The sequence below is a fragment of the Balaenoptera acutorostrata genome, chromosome 1 (assembly GCF_949987535.1).
Source record: "Balaenoptera acutorostrata chromosome 1, mBalAcu1.1, whole genome shotgun sequence".
Taxonomy (NCBI): Eukaryota; Metazoa; Chordata; class Mammalia; order Artiodactyla; family Balaenopteridae; genus Balaenoptera; species Balaenoptera acutorostrata.
This window is the reverse complement of record NC_080064.1, coordinates 6,887,870-6,899,577: the sequence shown is the minus strand read 5'-3', so window position 1 is coordinate 6,899,577 and position 11,708 is coordinate 6,887,870.

The following is an 11,708-nucleotide window of genomic DNA, read 5'->3' as shown; positions in this document are numbered from 1 at the left end:
ATATTGGAAGCCAGGGGTGGGGGGCAGGAAGGGGGTGACAGAGTGAGAGGAAAGCAGAGTATAATTCCATTTCTATGAAGTTCAAAGACATGTAAATGATACAACCTATTATGTAGGGATAAGAGCACGTGTAATATAACTTCAGAGAAAGGCAAGGGAACCATAAACACAGTTCAGGACCATGGGCTCCCCCGAGGAGGGCAAGGAGTGGGTGGAATCGAAGGACCAGGGGTCTTCACAGAGAACTCCACGTTCTTTTTCTCCAGTGGGCGGTGGTCCCGGTGTCCAGTGTATCTCCGTCATCCATAACTGACCTTTATTTTTCTTTAATTTTAATTTTATATTGGAGCATAGTTGATTAACAATGTTGTGTTAGTTTCAGGTGTTTCAGTTATACATACACATGTAACTATTCTTTTTCAAATTCTTTTCCCATTTAGGTTATTACAGAGTATTGAGCAGAGTTCCCTGTGCTATACAGTAGGTCCTTGTTGGTTATCTGTTTTAAATATAGCAGTGTGTACATGTCAATCCCAAACTCCCAATCTATCTCTCCCCCCGACCCACTTTCCCCTGTGGTAACCATAAGTTCATTCTCTAAGTCTGTGAGTCTGTTTCTGTTTTGTAAATAAGTTCATTTGTATCTTGTTTTTAGATTCTGCATATAAGTGATATCATATGATATATATCATTCCCTGACTTACTTCACTTAGTACAATAATCACCAGGTCCATCCATGTCACTGCAAATGGCATTACTTCATCCTTTTTATGGCTGAGTAATATTCCATTATATATATGTACCACATCTTCTTTATCCATTCCTCTGTCGACGGACATTTAGGTTGCTTCCATGTCTTGGCTGTTGTAAACGGCACTGAAATGAACATTGGGGTCATTTATCTTTTCAAACCATGTTTTTCTCCAGATATATGCCCAGCAGTGGGATTGCTGGGTCATATGGTAGTTCTATTTTTAGTTTCTTAGGGAACCTCCATACTGTTCTCCATAGCGGCTGCACCAATTTACATTCCCACCAACAGAGTAGGAGGGTTCCCTTTTCTCCACACCCTCTCCCACATTTATTGTTTGTAGCATAACTGACCTTTAAAATATCATTTTGGTACTTCCCTGGTGGCACAGTGGTTAAGAATCCCCCTGCCAATGCAGGGGACACGGGTTCAAGCCCTGGTCCTGGAAGATCCCACATGCTGCAGAGCAACTAAGCCCATGTGCCACAACTACTGAGCCTGCGCTCTAGAGCCCGAGAGCCACAACTACTGAGCCCGTGTACTGCAACTACTGAAGCCTAGAGCCCATGCTCCGCAACAACAGAAGCCACCACAATGAGAAGCCCGCGCACCACAACGAAGGGTAGCCCCCGCTCGCTCACCGCAACTAGAGAAAGCCCATGTACAGCAACAAAGACCCAAAGCAGCCAAAAATAAAATTAAATAAAGAAATTTAAAATACATATATATATATCATTCTGTGGGGCTTCCCTGGTGGCACAGTGGTTAAGAATCCGCCTGCCAACGCAGGGGACACTGGTTCGAGCCCTGGTCCGGGAAGATCCCACATGCCACGGAGCAACTAAGCCCGTGCTCCACAACTACCGAGCCTGTGCTCTAGAGCCCGCAAGCCACAACTACTGAGCCTGCGTGCCTAGATCCCATGCTCTGCAACGAAGAGTAGCACCCACTCGTCACAACTATAGAAAGCCCGTGCACAGCAACGAAGACCCAACGCAGCCAAAAATAAATAAATAAATAAATAAAATAAAATATCACTTTGTGTCTAATCCAAAATTTACTCAAAACGATGAAAAACAAGAGAGGTAAGCCTGTGCCGCTGAATCGCTAACTCCTTTCTCCTGCTCCTGTTCTTTCTTTTTATGCTTCACCTCTGCCTCCTCGTCTGGGACATGACCAGACACACTGGTTTTCAAGTACGAGCCTCCTGTGTCCTGTGTGGCGTCCCAATGGACCGTTTTAACTTTTAATCATTTTTAATCCCAGAATTTCATTTTAGGTACATTTTCTGTACTTGGTGTTAGTCCTTTTTATACCCAAAATGTTTGAAAATTGAATTGAAAAATCCCTAAAATCCTTCTCAGGAAGCATGCTGTTGTCAGTTCAGAGCTCTCTGAACACTTGGAGGGTCAGCAGGTCACAAAGGAGCTGAGGACAGTGTGAAACCCCCGGGGGACCGGCCCCTGCTAGCCACACAGGAAGCCTCTCCCTGCAGAAGAAATGGCCTCCCTCCCTCCTGCAGGGCCTTTGTTGGGGAAGGAACCCCGGGCTGAAGGCATCCAAGTGGAAATACATGGCCCAAACTCCCAACAGTAAGGAATTCTTATGATTCCCTATTAGAGCTTTATTAATATTTTTAAATTATGCATCACTCCACGAAAACAATTTGTGTTTTGTTTGGCTTTATTATCAAAATAACCCCCAGAAAAGATGGGGTGGGGGCCTCTGGGGAGCTGCTTACAATGCCACCTCCTAAATATTATTTTCTAGACACGGGTTGTATTTTGCCCAAAACACGCATTTGTTTTTGAGATTAGAGTTTGGGCATACTTAATGATATGAAAAGATGTTTCAGAGTACGTTTTTAAGTGTAAAAAAATAAAAGCAAGCTACTTAACAGTATGTTCAAAATGAGTCCATTAGTAGGGGGAGGGAACCCCTATATATCAATATGTAAGCAAAGGCAAAAAGATGAATATGCCATAAGAATTTCACTTCTAGGTTTACACCCAAGAGAAATGAAAACGTTTCCACACAGAAACATGAATATAAATGGTCATACAAGCATTACTCACAGTAGCCAAAAAGTGGAAACAACCCAAATGTCTACCAACTGTTAAACAGATAAATAAAATGTGGTATATCCATGCAGTAGATTATTAGTTGGCAATTAAAAAGAAATGAAGTTTTGACATATACTACAACATGGATGAACTTTGAAAAAATTATGGTAAGTGAAAGAAGCCAGACACAAAATGTCATATATTGTATGATGCCATGTGTATGAAACATTCATAGTAGGCAAATTTTGTCAGAGATAGAAAATAGATTAGTGGTTGCTTAGGACTGGGGAAAATGGGAATTATCTGCTAATGGGTAAGGGTTTCTTTTAGGAAGGACAAAAATATTCTAAAATTATATTATGGTAGTGACTGCACACCCTTTGAACAAACGAAAAAAAAAATGAATCAAATACTTTAAATGGGTGAATTCTCTATTATGTGAATTCTATCTCAATAGAATAAAGCTGTTAAGGAAAAAAAAAAACAACCTGCAAATTGTTAATAGGACTGTTTATGGGATGATGAGTGGATGTAATTTGCTTCTTTTCACTCATCTGTATTTTCTAAATTCCTGACTACTTTTTAAAAGGAAAAGGGCTATTTTTAAAAAGCTTATGTTTCACAGTGACTATGCATATTAATATTCTTGCTTTGCTCCTATTGTTCTGACCGTGGTTCACAACCTTCAGACTGCTTTCAGAAAACAAGGGAATTTTCTTTTTTCATGTAATACCAGTCAATAAACATTTATTAAGGTCTTACTGGGTCTTACCATATACTCTATTTGCCACTAATTCTACTTGTCCTAAGACTTACTGGGGACACTGGCCTCTACCTCCATCGGTAGCTAACTTTACAGATACAAGCTTAAAGTTTTAATGATGGGCTTAATAGATGGCTTATGGTGTTTCTTTTAAGTATGAAATTTACATAACATTATTCTAGCTGATTCTAAAACGTATGCAGGTTTAGTAGTGTCAACTGATGGTAATCTAGTGATTTGGTGGCCCTTGTTTTTTGTTTTCGGGGGTTTTTTGTTTGTCTGTTTTTTACTTTTCAGTATAGATGATCTCTACTTCCTACTGAGTTTTTTACATTTTGAGCTAATCTCAACTGAGGTGCCAAGGAATCTCCCAGCCTGTGAAAGGGAAGGCTGTGCCCCAGACAGAACTGCTGGCTTGGGTGAAGCCAATGGATAAGCAAGTTTCAAATTTCGTTACTCTCCTCTCCCATTCTTTCTGCTTAGAGGACTGCAGGGGCTAAAGAATAAACATGGGGTGCTTCCCTGGTGGCGCAGTGGTTGAGAGTCTGCCTGCCAATGCAGGGGCCACGGGTTCGAGCCCTGGTCTGGGAAGATCCCGCATGCCGCGGGGCAACTAGGCCCGTGAGCCACAATTACAGAGCCTGCGCGTCTGGAGCCTGTGCTCTGCAACAAGAGAGGCCCGCGCACCGCGATGAAGAGTGGTCCCCACGTGCTGCAACTAGAGAGGGCCCTCGCGCAGAAACGAAGACCCAACACAGCCATAAATAAAAAATAAATAAATAAATAAATATTTTTTTTTTAAAAAAAAGAATAAACATGGGGGCTTCCCTGGCGGTGCAGTGGTTAAGAATCCGCCTGCCAACTCAGGGGACACGGGTTCGAGCCCTGAGCCAGGAAGATCCCACATGCTGCGGAGCAACTAAGCCCGTGCGCCACAACTACTAAGTCTGCGCTCTAGAGCCTGCAAGCCACAACTACTGAGCCTGCGTGCCACAACTACTGAAGCCCACGCGCCTAGAGCCCGTGCTCCGCAACACGAGAAACCACGGCAATGAGAAGCCCACGCACCGCAACGAAGACTAGCCCCCGCTGGCCGCAACTAGAGAAAGCCCGCGTGCAGCAACGAAGACCCAACGCAGCCAAAAATAAATAAATAAAATAAATAAATTTGTTTTAAAAAGAATAAACATGAAATGAAGCTCAATTTAGCCTAAACTCATGAATACAAATGCAAATTAAAGCAAGATAATGCCCTTCATCTCACAGACTAGCAAAAATTAAAACATTGGTATTATCAAATACTGGGAAAGACATGGAGACATGAGCTCTCTTTTGCTGACAGTGGGGCCATGGAAATTCGTACGGTCACTTGAGCAATATCTATGAAAATGTTATATATTCGTACCGTTTGACCCAGCAGTGCAAATTCTAGAAATCTGTCCTACAGAAACACTTGTACACTCAGGATGTTTGTCATAGCCCTACACATAAGACTGAAAATTTGGGAACAACCTAAATGTCCATCAGCGGGACACTAATTAAATCCTGAGTGATATTTAAACGATGACATCCAAGATAGCCTTTAGAAGAGCAAGGACAGATAAATGGCAGCGGTGTTCTTGGAAAGATACACATGATATAACAGTGTGGGGAGGACAGCAAATTGCAGAATGTATCTACCATTATTCCATTTTAGTTTTTTTTTTTTAAAGTATGTAACCATCTCTATGTGAATATGTATGTTTCTTGGAACGTGCATAGAAAAAAAACCTGGAGGGTCACACACCAGACTGTTAACAGTGGAAAGTAAAATAAAGAGGAAACGGAAGGAGTATATTTCTGTTTTGACATTTTTTATAACCAGCATAGAGTAATTTTGTTATTTTAAAAAGCAAGTAGCAAGAAACTCAACTGCTTCTTTTCTGCCCTTTTTTTTTAAAAAAAAAAAAAAAGGGACTTCCCTGGTGGTCCAGTGGGTAAGACTCCGCACTTCCAATGCAGGGGGCCTGGGTTCGATCCCTGGTCGGGGAACTAGATCCCGCATGCTGCAACTAAGAGTTTGCATGCTGCAACTAATAAGCCCACACGCCGCAACTAAAAGATCCTGCGTGCCGCAACTAAGACCCAGCACAGCCTAAATAAATAAATAAATAAATTTTTTAAAAAGGGAGCATCTTTAAAGATATAAACTGCTAGAATTTTATATTGAGAATTTTCATATGGATCATATACTATTCATACACACAGCAGTCCCTTTCCCCCTGAGAACTGTTTTAATGATCTCTGTAGCATTTACCACCAACTGACAATCTATATATTTACTGGCTTATTGTCTGTTTTCTGCACCAGAGTACAAGTACCGTGAGGGCAAGAAATTTGCCTTGTTCTCTGTTCTATCTCCAGTTCCTGGTAGATAGCAGGCCCTCAATAAGTATTTGTTGAATGAGCCTTGACCAGCAGAGGAAGAGCACGGTAACTTTAGAGTATGTAGCCTGCATATTTCATCACAAATCAGAAACTAAAGGTATTGCTTCCCCCGTTATGACATTGTCAGGGAGGATAAACTTTTCCTCTACTCTCTTGGGTTCTGTCATTGGAGTCCTGCAAATTAAAACTGACAAAAGACAGATTAGCAAGAAAAAAAAGATTTTTATTCACATATATAGGGGAGTTCACAGAAAAATGTAACTGGGGGTGATTAGAATTAGAGGCTTATATACCATCTTACTAGGGGAAGGGAGGGGAGGGAAGGGCCCTTAGGAAAATAGATGGGACATAGGACAGTTTTGTGACAATGTCTGTTTATAAGAGCCAAGGGAGTTCCCTGGTGGTCTAGTGGTTAGGATGTGGCGCTTTCACTGCCGTGGCCTGGGTTCAATCCCTGGTCGGGGAATTGACATCCCGCAAACTGCAACATGGGGCGAAAAAAAAACAATTTAAACAGGAGCCAATCTTCCCTGGTTTTTCCCAGGGAGGGAATTTATGAAAAATTGAGTTCTTTTTGGAGGTTCTGCTTTTGGGCAGATAAGGGAGTTCAGAAGAAAACAAATCCTGTTCTCAAATGCCTTCAGCTCAAAATAATTCTCATGCCACAGGGCCATATTCCGGACCCCAGCAACATTTAATTTTGCGTCACAGCTGTGTACGCTTTTGTCCACTCAGCCAGCTAAGGTGTCTTGAAGGCAGGAACTGTATTTGACTCATCTTGGAATCCCCAGCACTGAGCTAGTGGGTGGGAGGTATTTAATAAATATCTCTGTGTGAGAAACTTTTCTGAATAGCTCATCCGTAAAGCAAGCAAGAAGGGGGTGCCCTCTCCCCACCTACATCTAAGAACAACCCAAAACTCTGCGTGACTCTACACACAAATGTACTTGTTTTTTTTTTTAGAATGGTAACATTTTTATTTATTTATTTATTTATTTATTTTTATATTTATTTTTGGCTGTGTTGGGTCTTCGTTTCTGTGCGAGGGCTTTCTCTAGTTGTGGCAAGCGGGGGCCACTCTTCATCGCGGTGCGCGGGCCTCTCACTATCGCGGCCTCTCTTGTTGCGGAGCACAGGCTCCAGACGCGCAGGCTCAGTAGTCGTGGTTCACGGGCCCAGTTGCTCCGCGGCATGTGGGATCTTCCCAGACCAGGGCTCGAACCCGTGTCCCCTGCATTGGCAGGCAGATTCTCAACCACTGCGCCCCCAGGAAAGCCCCAAATGTACTTTTTTATTGGGAGAGAACCCCAAATTCAAAAAAGGTATAAAACACTCTTTGAAAGGTAAAAACTACCAATTTGTCTGGTAGAAATTCATGCCTTTTCTTTTTTTCTTTTTTGGTTATATTCTTCTGACATATTTATCATAGATTCTCCAAATTAAATTGGCAGGGATGTGGCGCTATAAAATTAAATTTATCATAGATTCTCCAAATTAAATTCCCCTTTAGGAGTTTAAAGCAGAACCCTTAGCCACAGAAAATGTGCACAGACACACCACATTTGTACACAGTTTGGGGCATCCCTTGGACCTCTAACAGCTTGTTCATGGGACTCCTTCCCAGATTAAGAAACTGTGGTTTGCAGTAAATGGGACTTAGTATATTGACTCCTCTGAGGAATGAGAATCAATCAAACTTACAGTATAAGAAGCACTGCCAAGACGTAAGCTCCTGCCTATGGAGCTGGTATCCGTGGATCTGGCAGGAGTAAAAGCTCTGTCCAAAAAAAAAAGGCTCTGTCCAGTGTGAGCCCAAAGACACCATTAGGATGGGACCAAGAGAGGGACCCTGGCATCACATTAGCAAGGCCTGGGACAGTGTCCAAATGGGGCAGACTTTAATTGAAAAGTAACAGAAGCATCTTTGTCTTTGCTGAATCATCTTTGTCTTTCCTGGATCCAAAAATCTACTTGCAATTAATGGAAGAAGAGGCAGGATACTGGAATGTTAATTCTCAGCCTTGGTTTTCTTGTTTTTTCAACTATTTCTAATGGTTTTTATGCTGTGTGTCTTTTTTTCTTTTTAATTGCGATCAGCCTTGGGGTTTTGTTTATCTTTTTTTAAAATCCCAAAGTAAGTTTCACATACTCTAAAAATCTCAAAAGGAATGAAAGTAAATTAATTTTAATTCACCATATATATATATACACCACGAGCAACTGCAGACCCCAGACTCTCCCTGAACAACTTCCAGTGGCAGGAACTGTGTGTCGTTTTGGAAAAGATTCCTTCTTTCTATTTTCTCTTAAATTGAGTAGCTCTCAGCCTCCCTGTAGCCCTCATCCTCATTTCTGGAGCCAGAAAAATTAAATTTATGCCCTTTACTGCCTAATAATCCTTCAATAATTCTTGTTTGCTTCTCAAGACCCCCCAAGTCTGCACTCCTCCACAGGGGGGTATGGTCCTCCATCCCTACCCCCCAATCCTACCTCCCTAGAGAGGTCCTATGTGGGCTTGTTACTCAGAACTCAGCACCCTTCTCCAGAGCCTGACCTTCACACTGGATGGGCATCTTCTATTAAATATTAAATATTAGCGGCCACAACACCCTGGGCCAGGAATTAGGGTGAGGCAAGTGAGGCACTCGCCTTGGGCAAAAAAATTCAAGAGGGTGCTGAAAACCTCAGGAATTGAGAGAAATCATATTTAAAACATCAACATTTACACCAAAAATCCACAAGGAGCAAAAATATCAAAATTTTAAATAAGAACCCGAAGCAAGAGGAAAGATGTATGGGGCCCCCCCGAGTACGTTTTTATATTTTTTTTTAATAGTTGATTTTTTTTCAGAACTTTAAAATGGTTGAAAAAAATATTTAAAAATTGAAAAGTAGGTGTATTAAAACTCACATGATTTTAAGTTTAAATATTTTACTTATACCAAAAAAAAAAAAAGATTGATTATAATTTACATTCCTGGCTTTAATGGAAGCAATCTCATAGTCTTTTCCAAATCTTCTATAATATGTACACTATTATGATGACCAATCACACACCCCCTCAGTGCTTACAGGGAACTAAGTCCGAAAGCAGGGTCGTCACATACATGACCTCAGAATGCAACACCCAAGGGTGCCTCTAAAGAAACATCATTTCCATCATGGCCATCTTTCTTATTTTGACATTTTGATATTTTTATTATAACTGTAAACTCTTAAGATGGAAGGAAAATGTCTCGAGGAAGAGGTGGCTTTTTCTTATCCCCACACAGGTGTCCTCTGGCCCAAGGGCAGCCCTGCTCCCATGGGTTTTGCCCCACCTATGGCTGTTTGCCTCTCTCCCTTGATACTTGGTGCTTATTTTTCCAGTCTTGATTTAGCATGTACTGATTTTATCGCAAACTTCCTTCGAGGAATCCCGGATCTTTTATTTTTTTTATTTTTTTTATTTATGGCTGTGTTGGATCTTCGTTTCTGCGCAAGGGCTTTCTCCAGTTGCGGCAAGCGGGGGCCACTCTTCATCGCGGTACGCGGGCCTCTCACTATTGCAGCCTCTCCTGTTGCGGAGCACAGGCTCCAGACGGGCAGGCTCAGTAATTGTGGCTCATGGGCCCATTTGCTCCGCGGCATGTGGGATCTTCCCGGACCAGGGCTCGAACCCGTGTCCCCTGCACTGGCAGGCAGATTCCCAACCACTGCGCCACCAGGGAAGCCCCCGGATCTTTTTTAAAAGTAGGTGGGGTAGAAATAAAGAATTCTGTGCTTTGCTCACATCCAGCCCATCTGCAAAAAACATCAGCTCTGTTTGCAACTATATCTGGAATCCAGTCACTTCTCACACCTCCACTGCTACCACCCTAGGAACCTACGGAGCCACCATGGTCTCTCCCCTAGACAGGCTTCCTGCTTCCAGCCCTGCCCCTGTGGAAGACTGGTCTTGGTGGCCCCAATGAGCCAACCTTTTGGTATCCACATGGGTAGCCCCTCCCACACTCATGCTAGGCTTGACCATGTGACCTGCTTTGGCCAATAGGACATCAGCAAGAGGCGTCTCCATCACCTCTTGCACACTGAGTCTTGTCCTCTTGGATGGATGCTTCTTGGGCTACCGCTGCCATGAGACAAGCTGGGACAGACAAAGCCAAGGGATGGGCAAAATTTCTCTATAAGGATTAGGTTTACACAAATATATGATATGGCTTATATGTGGAATCTAAAAAAATGGTACAAATGAACGTATTTACAAAACAGAAATAGAGTCACAGGTGTAGAAAACAAACTTATGGTTACCAAGGGGGAAAGGGGGGGAGGATAAATTGGTAGATTGGGATTGACATATACAAACTACTATATATAAAATAGATAACTAAGGGGCTTCCCTGGCGGTCCAGTGGTTAAGACTTCGCATGTTCACTACGGGGGCATGGGTTCGATACCTGGTCTGGGGACTAAGATCCCGCATGCCATGTGGCATGGCCAAAAAAAAACCAAAACCTAATAAGAACCTACTGTATAGCACAGAACTCTATTCAACACTCTCTGATGACTTATATGTGAATAGAATTTTAAAAAGGTAGATATATGTATATGTATAACTGATTCACTTTGCTGTACAGCAGAAACTAACATAACATTGTAAATCAACTATACTCTAATAGAAATTAATTTAAAAAGAAAAAGGGTTAGGTTAGGCTTTGCAGGCCTTATGGTCTCTGCTGCAACTACTCAACTTTGCCACTGTAGCTTGAAAGCAGCCATAGACAATATGGAAACAAAGGGGCGTGGCTGTATTCCAATAAAACTTTATTTACAAAAACAGATTTGGCCCATGGGCCATAGTTTGTCAGCCCCTGAGCTAGACTGCTGAATGATGAGGGGCTGCAGGGAGATACCCTGCAAGATGGGAGGCTGGACTGGGTTGAATAGTGTCCCCCAAAACTTCATGTCCACCTGGAACCTGTGAATGTGACCATCTTTGGAAATAGGGTCTTTGCACATGTAATCAAATTAAGATGAGGTCATATTAGATTAAGGTGGGCTTTAAATCCAGTGTGACTTGCTTATAAAAAGAGAGAGATGTGGTGCTAATCCTCGGTCCAGTCAGTTGTGTGGAGGTGGCCAAGGACTGCCCAGTCTGCGAAATCCTTCCAATGGCTCTGTGAAAGTGGCAGGCACTCATAAGCTCCAGAAAAGGGGGCACTTCATCGGCCTGGCACCTTGCTTGGCCCTTCTGGTGTGAATCCTGAGTCAGCCCTTCATTAGGGCAGCTGTCCCGCCCAGCTCTGCTGATCTGTGAATTTACAGCTGCGTGTCCTCGCCACACTCGTCCAGGGGCGAGCCTTCAGTCTGAGATCAGCCCCTTAAGAGACCCATGCAGCCAGGTCTAACCCCCCACCCCCACCGCCCCGCCTGGCTGCAGTCTGCATTGCTCTTCTGGCCACAAGAATATCCTGATGGACTCTGACAAATGCTGTGCTGAAATCCACTCTCTCCTCCTCACTTTCCTGGCCACCAGGAAACAAACAAATGAAACACCAGATCAGTCAGGGAATTCCAATGTAGGAGGACCAGGGATCTCGCTTCAAGGGAACTGTCAAAGATTGTAGAAAATCAGAGAGTTTCTACCCTTTTGTTTAGGAAATGCCAGCAAATGCCACCACGAGTGTGGGGTTGGGGACATTTTGTGATTGGAACTCGAATTGCC